Raw genomic sequence first — 19645 nt, 5'->3', positions numbered from 1 at the left:
GCTGTGGACACACACTGGTGTTGTGACACATTAGCAAAAGAAAAAAAAAAAAAAAAAAAAAAATATATATATATATATATATATATATATATATATATATATATATATATATATATATATATATATATATATATATACACACACACACACATAGAAAAAAAATAGCACCATTAATGAGACTATAGTGAGAATAGCCTCTGATTTAATCCTGTTAACTAAGACCCCGCTTGCAGGGCGACGTTTGTATGTTGGTGTGCGTTTATATGACAGTGGTGCTCAGAGCCACTAAAAATGCAACTTTTCAATTTAGCTGTGTCTCCGTGGAAATGGAGGAATATACAGCTTATATCTTAAAGGAGTACTCCGAAGGTTTTGGACCCACGCCCTTTCCCTATCATTGACAAAATGAGACTAGCTCATAAATACCTTTTTTGTGTCTATGCGTCCAGTGGCTTGTGTGTACATGTGTGCTTTCACTGCACAACAAATAGCACCCACTAGTGAGCTTACTATCTACGTTGTTTGCAGCAAAACTTGTCTGAAAAAATGCAAAAACGGTTTGGTTTCGCTTGAAAAGTTGTTTAAATGTGTCCAGCGTAGAGGCAGGGTGCGACCCGGTCAGTTCTACAGTCCATCACAGACCACCGATAGGCAACACTCGTGGCCAATTTGAGTGTCGTCAGTGCATTTTTCTCTAGTTGTGAATGGGAAATGAAGAAAACATGCAAACACTTAGGCGTTTCTGAGAGTCTCAACAACTATGTAAACATGTTTCGTCTGAATTGAATTTAGTTCAGATCTGCTGTAATTAACAGAACTGGATCACCAGCTGAGAAAGTGTTCAGGTGTATCCATCTACATAATCTGCTTGTATGCCGCTTCAAGAGAGAACAGTTCACTGTGTACCACCCTGTTTAGCTTTAGTTTTGTGGATTTGATTGCTCAAGGTGTTCCAAGACTTTTTTCAAAAGATTTCAAGATGCTTTTATAAAGTCAGCATTCTCTCCGTTTGCTGATATCGGGTTTTCAAGAACATCCCATTAAGCAGCTGTTCAATTGATTCCCATTAGAAAGAAATGGCCAAAAGCAAAACAACAGCAATTTTCTCAAACATTATGCCTCAGCTTGAACAATCCCTTTATGAGGGTGCAGTGTTCCCAGGTAGTTCAGGTATATACGAGTTTCATGTCTTTGTGAAGGACCAGTTCTGCATCTCTGCCACAATAACTGAATAGTATCAGTATTTTTGTTTGGGAATGAAACCTGCTGACACTTGTAGGAATGAAACAGCAAAAACTCCAAAGCTAGATTGTTCTTGAAAACAGCAATAAAGTGGACAAATTGTTGCTTCATTATCGTTTTGGTATAAGCTTTATTGTAACACTTTCATTTATTTTTTTCTGAATCAAACATATTACGACACACACTCAACAAATGAAACAATAGTATCTGAGATAACATTGTTAGTTATGGAGGAAGGACCTAAATTCACATGAGAAATGTTAATATTTTAGTTTGTTTTTTTTGATAATGTACCATCTGTGTTTAAACATGAAGTTGACTTTAAATTCTTTGCTGTCTCCATCTTGACAGCGTTTTGGTACATAAAAGAATAAGGAACTAAAAGGAAGTTATTAGTGCAAGAAACCTGAAATTGTGTTCTGTGTTTCTATATATTTCATTGTAATTGCTGGTGCTAATGTTTCAGCTGTCGGCTATAAGCTGAACCCTGGCAGTGAAACCCCGGGTTACAAAACTACCTCGGTATCTACTCCCCAATCGATGGCATCATAGATATTCTTTTAACTGATTGGTCAAATGATACAAGCCCACTTTAATCCTGAGCTTTACACGTTTGCACATCCTCCCTCTATGCGTTTTTATACCTGCTCTGCAAATGCACGTACCTTAACTGTGGTACCTTGATAGAAAAGTCCAAAACTAACCCCACCCACACACAAGCATGTGTTAAATTCTCTCAAACTCCCCCCAAAGCTCAGAATCAAGTCAGAAATATTCTCATTTGGATGCAACATTGCGAACCACTAAACCAATATTCCCCCAGTTTTCACATCATTTGTGAAATTATGGGTTATAATACACACTTTGAATCTAATGGGACGTTCCACAGAAGATACGATACCAAGTTTATCTCAAAGTTTTAAAATGTTAATCTTGATCTCAATTTATATTGATGTGACGGTTTTTGACTCAATGGTCGGTCACTATTAGTCACAGTTTGGGGTGCATCAGTTTCAAAAACACCAATTATTAGCAGACGTAAGAGTCTTTTTTTTTTTTCTTCATCAAATTTGGAAGTCACTAGCTTGAAATCACTGAGTTATTGACAGACATGTCAAAAAGGTCACAACGGTCTCTTGTCTCTTCTTCAAGGACTAACCTCCATTTCATAGTACTTTAAATATTCCTGTCAGGTTCTAACCTCTTGCTACATTCAAAAAGTGAGCGTTAGCTGTGTCATCAATTTTTAAAATTTCTTCCATTTCTCTCAGTCCAGTTTTTTGCCGAAGCTGTCCAGATTTTGACAGAATTGTCACTTTTTCCCTGCGAGTATAACGGTTATCTCCCGACTCATGTTGGTTTGCTCTGTTTTTGAATGTATTTTCTACTTTTGAATTTCTATAGTGAGCTACAGACGCCGAGATGATTTGTCAAGTTGTCTGCCTCTTTACTCTTGAGCAGAATATCAATGAAGCCATCTCTCTGAGCACAGAACGAGCTCCTGTAACTTCTGCTTCTGTCGACGTCTTTGTAATTCAGAGGAATCATAAACTCCTTCTTTAGTACAACTTACTTTAATCGTCCCGGGAGGCCCGAGCTTCAGCTTCTGATGCCGCGAGATCATTCATGTACTACTAAGGATCTTAACACCAGCGCATCCACGGTGTGGTCTGTCTATTTTCAACTCTCGTCCAATTTAGTCACTTAACTGGCTGGGCGGCAGGCAGAAGGTGGAGTTGGTAAGTGGATTGCCGGCGCCCCTAAAGCCGATTTATCTGATAGATGTTTGGACCTGGTCTGTGTGGCTGACCTCTGGGGCAAACTGTAAATTACGTTTTTTTTTCCTTTTTTTTCTCCTTCCCAGCGTAGACTGCGTTGCTGTGTCACCTCTGTTTGTCATCCCTCTGTCACCGTCGGCTAAGGAATCACTTGATATACACGTATTGTGAACTCCTCCTCGGCGGTCGCCGAGCGCGGACTCTCTCCCGAGAGCGGGAATTGTTGTGGTTGGAGCGATCGCATTAAGGCGGCGATGAGAAGAAAAAAGGCGAGAGCGCCGAGACAAAGAGAGGAGCCCCGTTTGAGTCGTGAGTGATAGATGGCGCGGCCGAGGAAATGGTGTGGAAGAGAATGCTGCGTCAAGCAGTCAACTGGCCAGGCATCGATTTAATCTTGTGCACTCTCCTGATTTGACCGTGTCACAGTGAGATTGAAAAGCCTAAGTGGATGTGGGGCTGTGTTCACTCACCTGAGCACGCCGCGCTGATAAGCCCACAATGAACCTAAAAGTGGGATGAAACAGTGTACCAAATAGAATGGAGGTAGAACATCACAAGACACAGGGCAAGACAGCTGTTTCAGGCCTGCTAACAAGCGGCTAAATCCACTGGAGGGGCTGGTCTATTGATTTATACCGGGGCTGGAGGAGTCGCAAAGCTTATGCAATTGGATCCTTTGTATCCAATGGATTTTGACTCAGATATCTACAGAGATCCCTTTGGCTCAAAAACTATTGATTGGGCTAAAGAGATTTTTTTTTTTTAATCTAATGAATATTCTAATTGTTGCCACACGAAACAGTTGTGGCCAACTGTGAAGTGTGCATGTCTGAATAGGTTTGATGGATTATAATAAAGCATGAGGATTAAGCTGTGGTCAGATGTTCATGCATAGCAGTAGGAAATTGATATTGATCCCACAGCCATGCTGGTTTCTGTGTGTGCACGTCAACCCATCTCTTCTTTCCTGACCCCTGTGCAGTCTGCAGTGGCGGGTGCACAAATGTCACCGAATAATCTTTAATTAAAAGAATGGAGAATTCGGCTGTGTGAGTCATACTACATTTAAATAATCACATTTTGACATTTAGCCCGCTCACATTGCATTGTGAGATCAGTCGATGTTCAGGATTAGTTCTAATCCCGGGTATTCGGTGAATACGTTCATTAATGGGGAATCGTGTTGAGTATTAACACTTCTTGCTGACTTACATACTTTTGATGGGGATACATGAACACATTCTGCCTCGCTCACTCGACTCAATAAACCGGGTCACAGTTATTCCTCACCTCTCCTGCTGGCCTGCGCATTATGCATCGGTGCACATGCAAACACACACACACACACACACACACACACACACACACACACACACACACACACACACACACACACACCTACTTGACAAGCTGCATAAGCAGGAACCACACAGGTCGACACATGGTGGACCTCGCTCTCATGTTTTTAAGATTAAGTGGCAGCCTCACCTTGACCTCCTGCGACTTTGCTGTTGTTCTGTATGCCATCACCGCTCTCCTGAGTCCCTATTAGATAGATCGGGATAATCAAAACAGTATTAACTTCAGTGCTCGGCTGTGATCATAGCCCGCCGCTATGCTCGTGTTTATAACTGCTAACCAATTGCGATCACTTATCGATCGGCTCACCCCCCTCTCATAGCGTTTTCATCAAGGCCATTGCCAATACAGAGCTGTCCCTCGTTAGTCATGCAGTGTAGCGATGCATCAAGCGCGTCCTCATTTCTTGATGTTTGTGAATTATAAGTGATCCACTAGGAGAGTGTGAGATTGTATGGCATTATTCAAGCATTGCTGAAGTATCGATTTGTTTTGTGTTGGAGTGCATCTGCTCTCCTTCACATTAGCATATCTGCATTTCAACTGCAGTCTTCTACCTGATTCTGTACATTATTCCAACTTCAGGCCTCGTCTTCAGGGCGGTATCGTCTGAAATACAGCTGTTGGTACTGGGTCTGTGTTTGGAGTCATTTTCATCACCTGCGGAAATTCTATTTTATTAATGTGTTCACTATCAACAAAGACTTTTTCTTTACTTGAACAAGGACACTTATGGATCAATATAAAGACTAGTAGAGACTCTAATGAGCTTTTTTAAATTTTAATTTTCAATTAATTGGTCCTTTTATAGTAAGATTAAAAACATAATGTTAACATAGCAACAGTTGCACATAAAATAGAACAAAAATATTCATGGAACTAAATTTATAACAAAGGTAAGTTATCAAAAATGCAAATACACCATGTTTTGCACAGTTGCTTGCAAAAGTATTCATAATCTGACAAGTTTTCTACATTTTGTCACAATACAGCCACAAACGTAAATGCATTTTATTGAGATTATTGATTGACCAAGACAATGTGCTGCATGATTGTGCAGTAGAAAAGAACAGATTCATCGATTTCATTTATTTATTTATTTTTTACCTTTTGCAATTATGAGGCACATTTGTGTCGGTCTATCACATAAAATCCCAATTAAATACAGTCAGGCAGATTTGTGTTTGTAACATAAAACAATGCGGAAAAGCTCAATCAGTATTGAAACGATGCAAGACACTGCATACAAGGGGCTCAAATTATTATTAATTTTGGTTTTGTTTGTTTTTATCTACTGATCTACTCATATTCTCACTCTTGACACATTAAGTCACCTCTGCAAAAAGTAACTTCTTGAAACACTTAATTTTTGTTAGTAGTGATTTTTTCTTTCTTTTTTCTTTTTTTTTTCTTCCTGTGGCGTTCTGCCCCTGCAGGTCAAAGTAGTTCAGTCTCTATCTGACTGAAAACAGATGCATTCAGACATCGGCAGCTATAAGAGAGACTGGTGATTTTGTGATGAAATTTTAAGGTCCTTTGACAAACTCTTCCCTGCATCAAACACTCTGCTCTTGGGCTTAATTTGCTGGGGGCCGGGCATCTGCTGCAGTTAATTTTCTTCACAGTGGAAAAAAAAAAAATTGAGATCATTTGGAGATCTTTTTAAAATCCCTCGCTGGGCTCAAAGGCATTCGCAACCTTTCTTCTAAAGACCTCGGAGAGCTCTTTAGATCTTGGCTTTATTGAGACTACACACCAACAGCAAAGAGCGCAGCGGAGCCTGAATGTCACCGGTTTAAATATGACAGCTTTGCCACGTGTGAAGCCACTGATCGGAAATGACGATTTATGCTTGTCGTATAGTCGTTAAATCAATCTCTATAATGCTTCGTCCAGGGGAATTGAGTCGATAGCTGGCTGTGGAGGAAAGGCACAGTCCGGCCTGGACAGGTCATCTGTCCATCAAATACCAAACCAGACGGCAACAAATGATAAGCTTACTTTTAACAACTGATAGATTTCCGGTTGTCTTTGATGAGCAAATAACTTACTCTTTTTTTTAAAGAACAATTTTATATTGGGACAATATTTATAAAAAACAAATATGTAAAGCAAATTCTGAGTGTAAATTGAGTTATTTTGCCTAAAAGGCACCTCACCACATGCGTAAATAAGTTATAAATAACAATGTCAATGATGAGGAAAGTGAGAAATGGTGGGTTTGTTTTTTTCAAGCCTCTAACAGTCATCAAAGCATCTCGAGAAAGGTATTATTAGTTTTGACAGCTGGTTGGAACAGTGGGTTTATAGCTGCCCCGACCTTTTAATTTCAGTCCAAAAGTGCTCCTAATGAGGAGGAAGACGGCCTTCTGTCTGAGACTGTGTGGCAGATGTTATTTTTACAACATCCATATGAACAGCTGATGGCAGAGCCCCTCCTCCTCCTCCTCCTCCCTGCTTTAGTGTTTTACCTGGCATTACTCAGCATTCTCCTCCTTGAAATTGTTATGCTGAGAAAGCATATAGGTATAGGTTGTGCTCAGCGAATAAAGCTATACCTGAGACACTGAGCAATGAGTGTGCTTTCTTTCTCTCTTTCTTTTTTTTTTTGTTTGTCATGGGTATTTGTATGGTGTGTGCACAAATAATCAGGTTACGTAAGGTAGAATCTGGGACAGCGTGTGCAGAGGATGTGCCACAAGGTGCTCGGCATGCCCCGCTCACTTGCTCATTTGCTTGGTTATTTGAAGTGAAGCATAATTTTGTGTGAAAACGGAAAAGAGATTATGTTGACATACTTCGGCCGTGTCCGTCGGAGCTTGACAAATGAGACTATTCAGCCTTAAAGGATCTGAATTCTTGTTGTTTTGCCACTTTTTTCTGTTACTTTAAAGATTAATTAGGAATCCTTGGCAGAGTACACGGGGACTCTTAAGTTATTAAGGAGTAAAATGGGAAAATGTTCATTAGTAATGTATTGCACAGTGAAGCAGGGGCTTTCATCCGCTTTGCTTTGGCAGAAATCAGATATATCCTTCTGTCACTGCCGCAGCTTGTTAGATATAGTCCTGTGGCTGAATGTTTCCTGTCCTATTAAAAATCAGCAAATGACTTCCCCGGCAGCAGTCCGTATACGCATTATGATGTAACCTTTTCCTCAACTTTGTTGTTTATTATTCATGTTATCTTGATCAGGATTGATGCCCTCTTGCTGCCCGGCTTTTGTGAGGAGACCACGTGCGCCGTCCGCTCACATTGCATTACCGGGGCCGGTTTAAAGTGACGTCTCGTTTTGAAGTCGCCGGCGCCGTTTGCGCAGAGCAGGCTGGACACCGTGCGGGAGGTTTTGAACCGCTGGCCCCGGCTCGCCAAAGAGAATCACAAACAAGGTGCGAGAGCGGCGCTCGGTGAGAGCAGAAGGAAGGGTGGGATAAGGTTGCTCACTTTCTTGCATTTTTCAGGAACCATTAGGGATCTTTCTCTTTTGATATATGCACATTCGCAGGGAGACATGGAAAAGCACTGTACAGATGTTTGATTGCTATGAATTTTAAATGACTGCTTGCACTAGCGGGGGCCCATGGCCGGCCTTCATTTTCTTTTTTTACCTCTCAAGCCAGACCAGTGTGTCCCCTCAGATTCCTTTTGTCTTTTATTTCCTCCCGTTTTACCACACGTTGAGGAATAACATCGAGAGGAAGTCATTATTGGAGAGCAGAGTATTATATGGACCGTCCTCTGCGGCGTCTGTTTAATTCTCCAGAGGGAAGAGAAAAGTGAGGCTGATGTAGCTGAGTGAATCCGACTGATAGTGGCGGAAGTTAACACCTTCCTGTCGAGTAGAAAAGAACGTTTTCAAATGACAGATAAGCCTTTGAAAGTGTTTCAAGGTTCTCACGAGTCCTGAAAGCTGAAGTAGAAACCTCAGGTAGCTCTTAATCTCTGCTGGAAGTCTGTTGAATACATCGTGCTGTAATCAGCGCCACAGGTTGAACATACATTTACAGGATACAGGAGCAGTGCCTTGTTTGGACAGACAGGAGGCTCAGTTGACAAAAAAATAAAGCAAGTAATTCATTACTTTGCAAATCAGATAAGAGCGCTGACATTGCAGAAGATGGGAGTATTGTTTGTGGAGTATCAGTGGCAGAATCAGTGATTTATGTTTTTAATGACTTGATTCTGAAAGAAATATTGCACCAGATATTGGATGGATGAAGTCATAATGCATACACACACACACACACACACACACACACACACACACCTTATCAGTTTGACAATATCTGCACATTACAATGAAAATCATTACAAAGGACTGAGATGTGTACTCAACATTGTTTCAATCAGAGTTGAGGGAAAAAAGGTTTGAAGCCGTGCTGTCCATAAATTCAGGGTGATTCAGAGAGGGAGAAAAAAAGAAACCGTCATCGCACAAATATAACTTGTAGTCGCTTAGCAGTCATTTATTCATAAACTCATTCAAAAATAGAGTCTCACTTTCCTTTGTGGTCACTCTCTGTCAAGAAGATCAGAGTGGGGGGAAAAGAAGTGTGAAAAAGAGTGAGTGAGGATTGTTTTCCACAGCTTTACTTATTTATCGGGCCCTCTTACAAAGTACACTCACATTAGAGTGAGCTGTCAGGTTGCCAGTGTGATTGCAGCTGAGATTGTATACGCCACACAATGCCTTTAATTATGTCGCTGTCTCTTCTCTGTCAGAAAAGACAAAATGGATCAAAGGCTATATGGAAAAGAGTAAGTAAGCAATTATCTTCTTTTGTCTGCTATCGCTGTCAGTCAGCGGACGCCCCGGCTCCTAAACGACACCCAGGCGAACGCAGAGAATGAGCGGCTGATAGATGAGGTAATAATGGTGCTGCACGCAACGTGTTAATAAAAGCCGCTCCATATCTCCATCTGTCATTTCTCAAAAGTGGGCTTGATTGGTCATGCGATAAGGACGAAATGAACCGAGGATATTCGACTGGTGCAGTCAGATTGTACCTTGACTCTCCTCCCAGGGTGCAGGTAATTAAACCGGTACAAGGGCAAAGAATAATTTCATTGTTGATCGTGGTTTGCGGAGGCATGTCCTCTCAGAGAGGAGATGTTCCCGTCTGGATAAATACAAGAGTCAAAGTACTAAAACTTTTTGCAAGAGGACTTTAAAGTGGTTGGAAAGTTAAAACTTTGTCTTCCAAGTTTTAATTACAGTCAACATTCAGTCAGTCAGACAGTTTTAAACACTTTAATTTCATGAGATTTCAGTTTTGTCCAAACATGGTGACATCCATAATTATTGCCAAACATGGTGTCTTCTGGTTGTTCTGAGCTGTGAGGCACAAACACAAGTTCATGACGTTAGAATAAAGGAACCAGTCAATACTTGACTTTTTTTTTGTTTGTTTGTTTTTTTACAGGTTGTTGTGAGGCTCTTTGTTTGTCACAACTTTTCCAGCAAAAGTCCGTTCAAGCTTGTTTTGAAGGAAGTTGATTGGCACAAGATTTTCAAAAAATAAATAAATGAAATTTGAATCAAACAATCATTATAACACACATTTAGCAAGTTTCAAATAGGCTGTAAATATGATATACTAATATATTCTTTCATAATGACCTTTATGAGAAATTTTAATGGTATCCACACTTTGCTTATTTTACCCTAAAGTGTTTTGCATGAACAGATGGAAGCCGTTTTATTCACCCACCATCAACCCCGACTCGCCAAAGAAAACATTGCTTCTGAGTATAATCCCGTCAGTGAATGTGCCACCTCGAACTCTAACTACACAAACCATTAGCTGTATGCAGAACCATAAATCCTCCTCGACAGGGTTGTTTATTGTTAGGTGAGAAGCACTGAAGGAAAAATATTTGAGGCAAACAAAACAAAACTGTCCGTCACGGAGTTTTTATTTAAATTGGTACTGTCCGTCACTGAGGTGCGGGCATTATAAGTTGAGAAATCGAGTCACAAGTTTGAGTGGATTTTCTGGGATTATCCCGGCGCTCTGTACAGATATACATGAGTCCGCAGCTTATTCGTCATATTTTTAGTTTACACTTCTCGTTTCTTTGGTCTGGGTCTTTCTGGTGAGATCCCTGAAATGCTGAATATGAAAGGAATGCACATGTTTTCAGGCGTCCATGAGATAACTTTCTCTTAATTCTAATCTTTGCACAAGCAGAATCTTATTGGGAGGCGGATGATGGTATAGACACGAGAGGCCTGTTTGTCAGGTTGACATCCAGGTAACCCACTTTTACTTCAGCATGTTTACTCTTTGATTATCGGGGCGAGCTGAGGGAAGCACTATCTCCCTCCTGCCAACGCCAGGCTGGCAAGCTGTCACAACACAGATGAAGACACATATACCACCTGGGTGTTGGTAGGTGACACACATTCACACGGACTGCGCACACCCATGCGCTGGTTTAATCACACGTGCACACACTTATGCCTTGGAAAAAAAATTAAAAATAAACATAAGCTAGTTGTTTGTTTTGACAGCCAAATATATTCCTAGTGGTGCTTTTAGGAAAACAATACATAGCTGAAGGAATTAGAGACAAAACAGTGTAAACAAGGACATGGTGTCTGCATAAACTTGTCCTGAAAGTTCCTGAATGTGCTTTTAAAAATACTCACCATCCAAATACAGTAGGTGATCTGTTACTTTTAGCGAGTGGGGGGAGCGGCTCGCTGGGAGCATTTATCAATGTAACCTGAACCATCAATACGCAGCACGGTTCGGCTGCTGATATCTCAGAGCCATAGATTCCAGGTCTCACAAGCCAGAGCCGAATAAAAGATCAATGCTTCAGACTGACGAGACAAACATATTCGCCAAACAAACCCCACGCTGCTCCGGGATGGAGAGAAAGGTTGGCGGGTTAACGAGGGGTTGTGTCTTGGGTGTCTTTTGGGGGGTGTGTGTGACGTGACTCCTACTCTAAATATTTATCCGTGAGTGTATTTTAGTATGGGTGAACATTCCTGCGGTGGTGAAGTTGCATAGTCTGTACATTTCAGCTCTCAGCAGCACTTCAGCAGTTTTGGGGGCCACAAAGTGTTTAAAGGTCCTGCAGCCCATAGGCTACTTCTTGCATTTTAAAGTGTTTATGTCAACTGGATTTGCAGGGTATAATAATAATTTGCACGGTGAAGTTTCTGTAAAATTTGTGCATTCACAGTGGGTTAAAGTCCGATTTACTCGGGCATCCAACTCGCCACTTGGCATAAACTGAGCCTGCTCCTGGTCTGATTTCTGACCTCTGTGAGTTATTCAAGAGGAAAAGTTTTAACTTTTCTTAATGCTTGTCGTGCAAGGGGGTAAGATGTAATCAATACTCCTGTTTGGCAATTTTATTCTTCAGATTCGCCTGTGGAGCTTGAACACAATTCAAGCAGTGTTAAAGATTCGTCAATCAATCTGCCTCCTGTATTTGCTTTAAGTAAAGTGCTGACCGCAGCGAGAGGCAGGTTTTTCCACTCTCTATCATGATGGTCCCCGGTTTGAATCAGTTTGTCATTGGTGTCTTTCTGTTTGTGTGGAGTTTCCACCTTCTCTCTGTACTTGTTTCCAAAAACATTCATTTTAGTCGAATTAGTAACTCTAAATAGTCTGTAGATGTAATGTGAGAGTATAGTGTTTGCTCAGCTGTCCAAATCATTCAACTCAGGTGTTCTAATTGTTTCCATGACCACAGGTGTATTCACCATACCAAAATATTTTGGACTATTTAGTGCTCCCAATCTGGTGGGAACAGTTTGGAGATGGCCTCTTCTTGTTCCTACATGACCGTACAGCAGCAGCGCACAAAGCGAGGTCCATAAAGACATGGATGAACGAGTGTGGTGTTGAAGAACTTGACTGGCCTGTGCAGAGTCTTGACCGCAACCCAGTGGAAGACCTTTGGGATGAATTAGAGCGGAGACTGCGAGCCAGGCCTTCTCATCCCACATCACCGTCTGACCTCGCCAAGGCCCTTCTGGAAGAAAGGTCAAAATTCCTATGAACTCCCTCCTCGAGCTTGTGGGAAGCCTTCCAGGAAGAGTTGAAGCTGTTACAGCTGCGAAGGGCGAACAGACATCATATTAAATCCTCTGGTTTTAGAACGGGAGGTCACTGAAGTTCATTTGTGTTTGAAGGCAGGAGATCAAATACTTTTGATGAAATAGTTCAAGAAATTCCCTCTGGGAAAAATTCTGTTCTCTTCTATAGTGATTGTGTAACTGAGTGTACCTTGCCTTCACCCATATTTAGTTAAGATCAGCTCGAGACCCCCACCCCTGGGCGACCGAGGCGACCTCGGCGGTCCTCCCATGTGCCGGGAGGGGTGCTGAATTGCAAATTGTGAGAAGTATCATGTATTGAATTTAAAGGGAGTGGTTGAGAGTCGTCATTTCATCAGTCCTGATCATCTCAGCCCCCAGATCAGCTTCAGTGATCGGTAAAGTGAAGCTGAATTTATGAAATCTGACTTACCCGAGTTGAAAGCATCCAAAATCTAACACCACCCAAAATACTTTCCCACGCTGATGGAAGCATAAGACGTTACACTCAGTGTCTCTGTTGTTTGTGCTTTGACAGTCTGTGTTATCGTATCAAGTCGACCAGTGCTGACGCCCGATCTAAGTCACTCTCCGGCACCATGTGGGACAAAAATCTTGACGGGAGATGCGCACCAGCAGCCTTTGGCTCCCTTTTATTTTGCTCCATTCAGGTGTCACAGGACTCCTAACCCCCCGCTGCTCCGGCGGGGCTGCTGTCAAACTGATAAGAGTCCTGGTCATACCGAGCAGCTCCCGTGTGAGAGGATAGCCGGGTGTGAAGCCAGGCCGATGAAGAGAAGCAACATTTTTTGAGATACTTTTCCTGCTTTGTTTACATAAAAGTGCATTGAGCACACAGAAGCAAAAAGTGGTCGTCTGAGATTCGGCCCGAGTAAAGAGTCAACATTTGTCCGATCTTGCTTGGGTTGGTCAACATCTGGCATGCATGCTGAGAAACTGTCACTGCCTGCGAGTGCTTCAGCTGGTGGCTCACATATTATCTGAGTGTGTGTTTGTGTGCGTGTGTGTTAGCGTATGTGTGTGTGTGTGTGTGTGTGTGTGTTGTGTCCTGAGATGAGAGGTTTGCATCAATATTTGAACAAAGCGCTCCGGCATCTCTTTCTGTTCAGGCCATGCTGTTTTTAAAAGTCAGAGAGGCAGAGCAGAAATGTATTGCTTGTGTGACTCCCGTTGGGAAAAAAAAAAAAAAAAAAAATTGCCGGTTAGAGAGTAGATTTAGAGCTGCAGGCATTTCTGCAGCCTGACTGAAGTCGCTGTGAGACTTGCCTTGGGACAGGGAGGTGAGGAACTGGGAAGAAAATAGGAATGTGATTTCAAATAATAGCATAAAATCTGCCTGTTCGCTACTTTATATTTAAACCAAGTTTAGTTTGGCAAAATGTTGAAATAATCCTCCTGTAGACCTTCCAGTCACATTTCGTGCACAGCGCCGGTGTGCATCCAGCTGGTGGGCATGCCGCATGGTTGCTAAGCAGTTCGTTACCTGTCAGCCTGTCAGCGGGACGCCTCTCGCCGTAGGTTGACATGTTTGGATGTGGTTGAATTGTGTGGTACCGTATGAAAACACTAAACATGATCAGGCGTTTCAGGTGTTTTTCACACTTCATTTGTCACTGTGCGGCAGATCAAGAATTCCCGTATTTTCCTGTCTCTTTCCCTCCCGTGGCATACTGTTGTCATTCAAAAACACTGCAGATGCAGACAGAGGTGTTTGTGGGGGGTACAATGTGACGGCTGTCATCTGACAGCCAAATTGACAGATCAAATGTGGAACTGGACTTAGTTTTCATTTCTATGGTTTTTATCTGTTTATATTTCCAGCAATGAAACTGTTAATTCAAGATGAGCAGGATCTTATAAGCCTCATAAATGAAGCCGTTTAATTCATTTATTTTCGGGCTAATGATTTATATGAATTGCCTGATAATGCTAACAATTTTTTTTTTGGCTTTGTTTTTCTTGCCTTGCACTCAGCCGATCTCAACAGATGCTCCCCCAGTTCCTCTCACTATCTTCTACACCCACCTATCATCTGCTTCGCCTATCTCCCTCCACCCCCATCTCCTCAGCTCGCTTCACCTCTGATCTCCAAACTAGACCATCCATCTGCTGCTCGAATGCGCGTCAACACAGCCTTAGAAGGCACCTCGCGCCGGGTGTATGTAATTAATGCATCGTTGACCATTGCCAACTGTATTTATGCATGTATTTACACAGAGACATTAGCCCATAAGTCTGTTTGCACAGAGGCAAAAACACATAGCAAAACGCATACACTCAACGGCCTCCTATTCACCCACAAAGTGTGCACCTTTTTTTTTTTTTTTCCTTTTAAACCTGTTACTGAAATGTCAACATGGTGAAATAATTAGCAGATGATTATGCCACTGACTCTTAATTAAGAAACCAAGAATTAATTTGTAGATTTGTTTGTTAACTCATGACTAAACAGCTGCTCTCAGGTTGTTAACGCTGCATTTTGTCGGCAGATTGAAGCAGTTGGGATACTTTACTCCGATTTCTTTTTTTTTTTTTTTTTATCCATTGCTCTGACTTTAAGGATAAATAACAGACGTGGAGAGCTGTAAGATATATTTTGGCTTTATTATGTTGGGCATAAAATTTGTAAGATATTACAGGAAGGTCAAATTCACACAGAAAAGTGAGCCGTATTATAAAATGCTGTTAGCTTCTAGCCGCTGATTATTGGATAACACGTTAAGGCAGTGTTGTGTTTTATCAAAGCGATATATTCTCGTCTTCGTCCAAGTTTTTCTCCCGTTGTTTCATGCAATCACACGCATAGGCAAACACATTCTTCTTGTTCATGCAAGCAATTTGTGTGCTTTGCAGAATGCACAGGAGATTTGTGCCTTCCACCTGTTGGAGGTTTAAAAATCAGACATCACACATGTGCCACTGTGACAGAAAGCAATCGAATTCACTCCGCCTCAGTGAGCAGTATTCACGGAGCAAAAGAAATGGCACGCACAAAAGGGCCACAAGTGAGTAAACTTCCATTAAAACCCCTCAAAGTGAAGAGAGTGGTGATTTTTGCAGTTCCAGAAACTGCAGATGCAGATTTGTTTTTTTTATCCATTATGACTCTTTCATTCTGAAGCACACACATTTGATGTAAATGCGGCAACAAGCAGGATGGGGTCGGCTGACTCTGCCCTCGGCGGCTGATTGGAAACAGCCAGTCGTTGACAACAATGCACTGCTGAGAGTGACAGTATGCATACAAGTGGGTTTTGTGTTGAAGAGGGTAACGCAGTACAGTCTGTTGTGAAGAACACACCGTAATCTCCGAACATTGTTTCAGTTCTACCTACAAGTGGGTGGCTTGGCCGTGTCTGAGTCATTCTACCTCTTTGTGTAGAAAATCTTGACTTTTCAAGACATTTTGTCATGTGTGATTTGTGTTGAGACTTGACATAAAGATGTTGAAGGTGCTGCGGCACGCCGAGCAGATAATGCAAAACCTGAATATACTAAAGCTTAAAATGCCCTTACACGAATAACCTATTAAAGAGCAAACAAATGAACGAAGAAGTGATAGTTTCCAGATGATTGTTCTTGATTAAACATGCCCTAATGCTCATTTTAATACTTTATAATGTCACTTAGGCAAAATCTATTTGCTTGAGCAGTTAATTTTGCATGCAGGATCTTGGTAAAGAGGCCCAAAGTGCTCTAAGGTGACTTTTTCATGTCGCTTGTACTGTAAGGATTTAAGTAGTTCTGTTAATTCTTGGATTTTGTTTTTAGAATCTACTTTGTTTGTTTGCCACCGATTTAAAATCACAAGAATCTCTCTTGTTTTGTGATCCTATTGCGATGCTGGATAAGCCGAGTCAGTTCTTTTGCAGTATTACGGACAAAAAGGGCAACACTCAAAACCGTGAATCACAAGTAAAAGTCAAAAGCCTTTACTTACATCAGGTTAGACCGGGAACGGGCAGACAGAGGCACATCAAAAGAGACGAGCAGCAGACAAGCAAAAATCAGATCCAGGCAAAGGTCAGGACCAGGCAGGAAAGTTAAAACCTGGACAAGAATGTCAAGATATATTAATAGAGGGTACTGTCTGTTACCTAAGAAGATGAAAAAAAGGAACTAGTTTTGGGTGTGAGGGTGCACAGCGAGGTCGGATTTTCCAGATGGAGCATCAGGCATTTTTGGACCATCGGGGTTTTCCTTTCTCCATTTTGAAGATCTGCTTCACCTTTTCTGTAGATATGCATATGGTGGTGAAGTAAAACCTTTTAAAGTCCCAGTAGCTTCATTTGGAGATTTAGAATACATTTTCCCGTTGTGAAGTATCCTCCCTCCTCATAGCAGGTGCCTCCATATCCTTGATCACTGTTTCCATAAACTTCCTTACTGATCTTCTCCAGCTCCACCCACTGCACCCTTTTCCCCTACATCATCTCTCCTACTTCATTAACTCAACCACCTTAACATTGTCTTTTCCCACCAAACTGTGAAACCCAATGAACTGTCCATCATCTAGAGTTTCTAAACCCACTAAAAGTTAATGAAAAAGGCTCGCTTTATTTTTGTAGTGAACAGAAGTGAAGCCCAAATACCCAAAGTCTCTTCGCAAATCAATTCACAAGCAGTTGAGTGGTTCTAAATAGCTTCAAAAGATTCCTCCGTTTCAACAGTAGCTGTTGAAGTAAGTGTAGGGCAGCTGGGATCGCAGGGATCTGTCAGAGGGCGAGTTGGCATGTGTCAACCGAGGCCACCGTTTTCGGTCCGAACTCTCAGGTGGAAAATCGAAGTCGTGTTCAAATTTGATGACATGGGGGACGGCACAAACAATGAAGTGGAGGCAGCAGGAGGAGTACTAATGCCTTTTGGGATGACGTGTGTACACAGGGACAGTCAGAGGATCTACCTGATCCTCTGCAGTCTGTGCATGAAGAAGTCGGTTATCCATAGCATCAGCTGGTGTTTGACGTGAAAACAGGACAGCAGTTTGTCTGCCAGAATATGAGGTTGTGAGTGTGCTGAGTGTGGGGGAGAATTTGGCAAACATCAGCCTGGCAGCTGCCTTCAGTCTCTCCAAATCACTGTGAATGCTCTGGAGCAGCAGTCGTCGTCCTCTTTGTGAAGCAGCCTGTGCTACCACCCAAAGGCTTAACCAAATTAGCCCCGTCAGCTCCAGGCTCTTTGCCCCTCCGAGTTTCTTTAAGGTTGTTACTAAAAGCCATAAATATATTAAACTGACATAAGAGGCCGCGTTTGCCCTTCGCTTTTAATTCCGAAGTGCGTAGTTGGAGTCTTTGCTGTACTCTAGGAAATTAAAACATTTTCCACTTCCCTTACAGGTTGCATCACAGTTGAGGCAGCATTAGCTGTCAGACGGTGTTTCCAGTACAAAACTTTGTGTGCGCAGCAGACTCAGAGGCAGAGCAAGAAAAAGGAAGGGAAGGAAAAAAAAAAAAAAGCCTTCCTGATAGAGCCATCACTCAATCCTTTGGCAGTGATATCTTGTTTTCCTCTCAGAGTGGGCTCGATGTATCGGTGCCCCTTATGTGTTATTGCCAAGTTGAAGCATTGGTTGTAGATCACTGTGAATACTGTGAAGCGTAGGGCACGGCGGCCCGCTGAATGACGGCGGCGAAGCATATTGAAAGGAGATATTGGTCTCTGCTCTGTCCTGGGAGCATGTAGATGAACAGTAACTTCCCTGCGCTGGCCACACAAGGTAAATTGTGGGATTGTAGAGAATGTAAAGTAGCAACACCATCAACAGCAACCATGCACCTGCCACGTGACACCACAGGGGCTTGCCTGCTTCCCTTGTGTGTGCTCACTCCAAGCTGCTGAGCCACCGGGGCGTCCTGCAGTAGCTATAGACCTTGCTTGGTGTTGCACTTTGTGATCTATATTCAGCAATTTCGAGTGCAAAGACAATGTTATGCCGCTCCCAGAGACAGTTAAGTGCTTGTGTTTCCCTTAGAGCCACATGTCCCACCACCCGCCCGAGGTTAAATCACACCACAGCTTCCTTTCTGTCTGCAGCAAATACTGCTGCACCTGCTAAATAAAAAATGAAAATTTGAAAAGTGAGCGGACTACTAACCAAAGGCGTCTAATGCATTGCGAAACCCTCACTAATGCAGATGTGTTTATGTATCAGGTATTAGTCGCGGCGGCATTGAGCTGTCATTAATATAATACCTGATCTATTAGCAAGTGAGTCATTACTTGGAGGGCCACGGCTTTGCTTGACAACTATGTGTTTGTGCATTCTTGTTCCCATCCATCATTGTCTGGGTGTGCATTCACGTCTGTGTTTTGCATCCGTCCAAACACAAACACGCCATGTCAATGCTCCGTGCGCAAAACAAATTGGAGCACTCTGTACAAGAAAAGCTTGCCTGGGGGCTAGTCATTTTGAAATTAAAAGCGTGTCTCTTTGTTCAGTCTCAGTTCCAGGAATGAAGGGGAGAATGCGAATGTGTCACACGGAGGGGAGAGGAACACTGAGCAAGTGCTGTGATTTTCACAGCCGGGGAATCACACAGATTCTTTTATCTGTTTCCCTCGATCAGGAGACATCCGGCAGGAAAGGTAGGAGGATTAGATTAGCCGGAGAGAGGGAGAGAAAAAGGGAGAGTGGGTTCTCTAATCCTGATGGGGTTTTCAGAGGTACACCCATCACTGTGGAAAAACATGCGGTGTGCGGCGGGGGAGTTGGGTTCGGGAGGCGAGGATGTGGGATGGTTTGCCTCACTAAACCCTTCACACTTGCATGAAAGAGGTTCCAGCAAACTAGGGGATTAGTCAGAGTGTAATTACACTTGTGGGCCTCAGAAGAAGCAAAACGTCCGCCGACTGGAACACACCTCAGAGGGGCAGAGGAAGAAGGGAGTAATGCCTGTTAATGTCTTGCCAGTGTTTTCCCAGTGAATTCTTCAAATGAGTTAACAGGCATCCGCGAACGCCGTCATCTGAGATCAAAGTGGTATTTATAGGAGCAGTGCCTGATCACCGTGAGGATAGCTCCAGCTTGTTAACGCCAAGTGAGATATTTATTCCACTAACGCTTGAATCTTTGCTTCAGGTCGCGGCGGCATTGCGGATAGGTGGCGATCACTGTTGCTTCACAGCAAGAAGACGATGGTTCAATTCTGCACCTGCCTGCAAGGGTTTCCTTGTGCCCCGCTAACTC

The 19645-nt window shown here is 42.5% G+C and overlaps 1 protein-coding gene across 1 annotated transcript in view; it reads left to right on the top strand.

The window, feature by feature from the left end:
• LOC115383463 (netrin receptor UNC5D-like) overlaps positions 1–19645 on the top strand; it is a gene marked incomplete at its 5' end in the record, with an annotated part of 179839 nt that overhangs the window by 80687 nt on the left and 79507 nt on the right. The gene's annotated exons all lie outside the window — the stretch shown is intronic.

Source organism: Salarias fasciatus (assembly GCF_902148845.1).
Source record: "Salarias fasciatus chromosome 7 unlocalized genomic scaffold, fSalaFa1.1 super_scaffold_4, whole genome shotgun sequence".
Classification (NCBI taxonomy): Eukaryota; Metazoa; Chordata; class Actinopteri; order Blenniiformes; family Blenniidae; genus Salarias; species Salarias fasciatus.
Note: the sequence above shows the minus strand (reverse complement) of the source record. Positions and strands in the feature narration are given on the sequence as shown.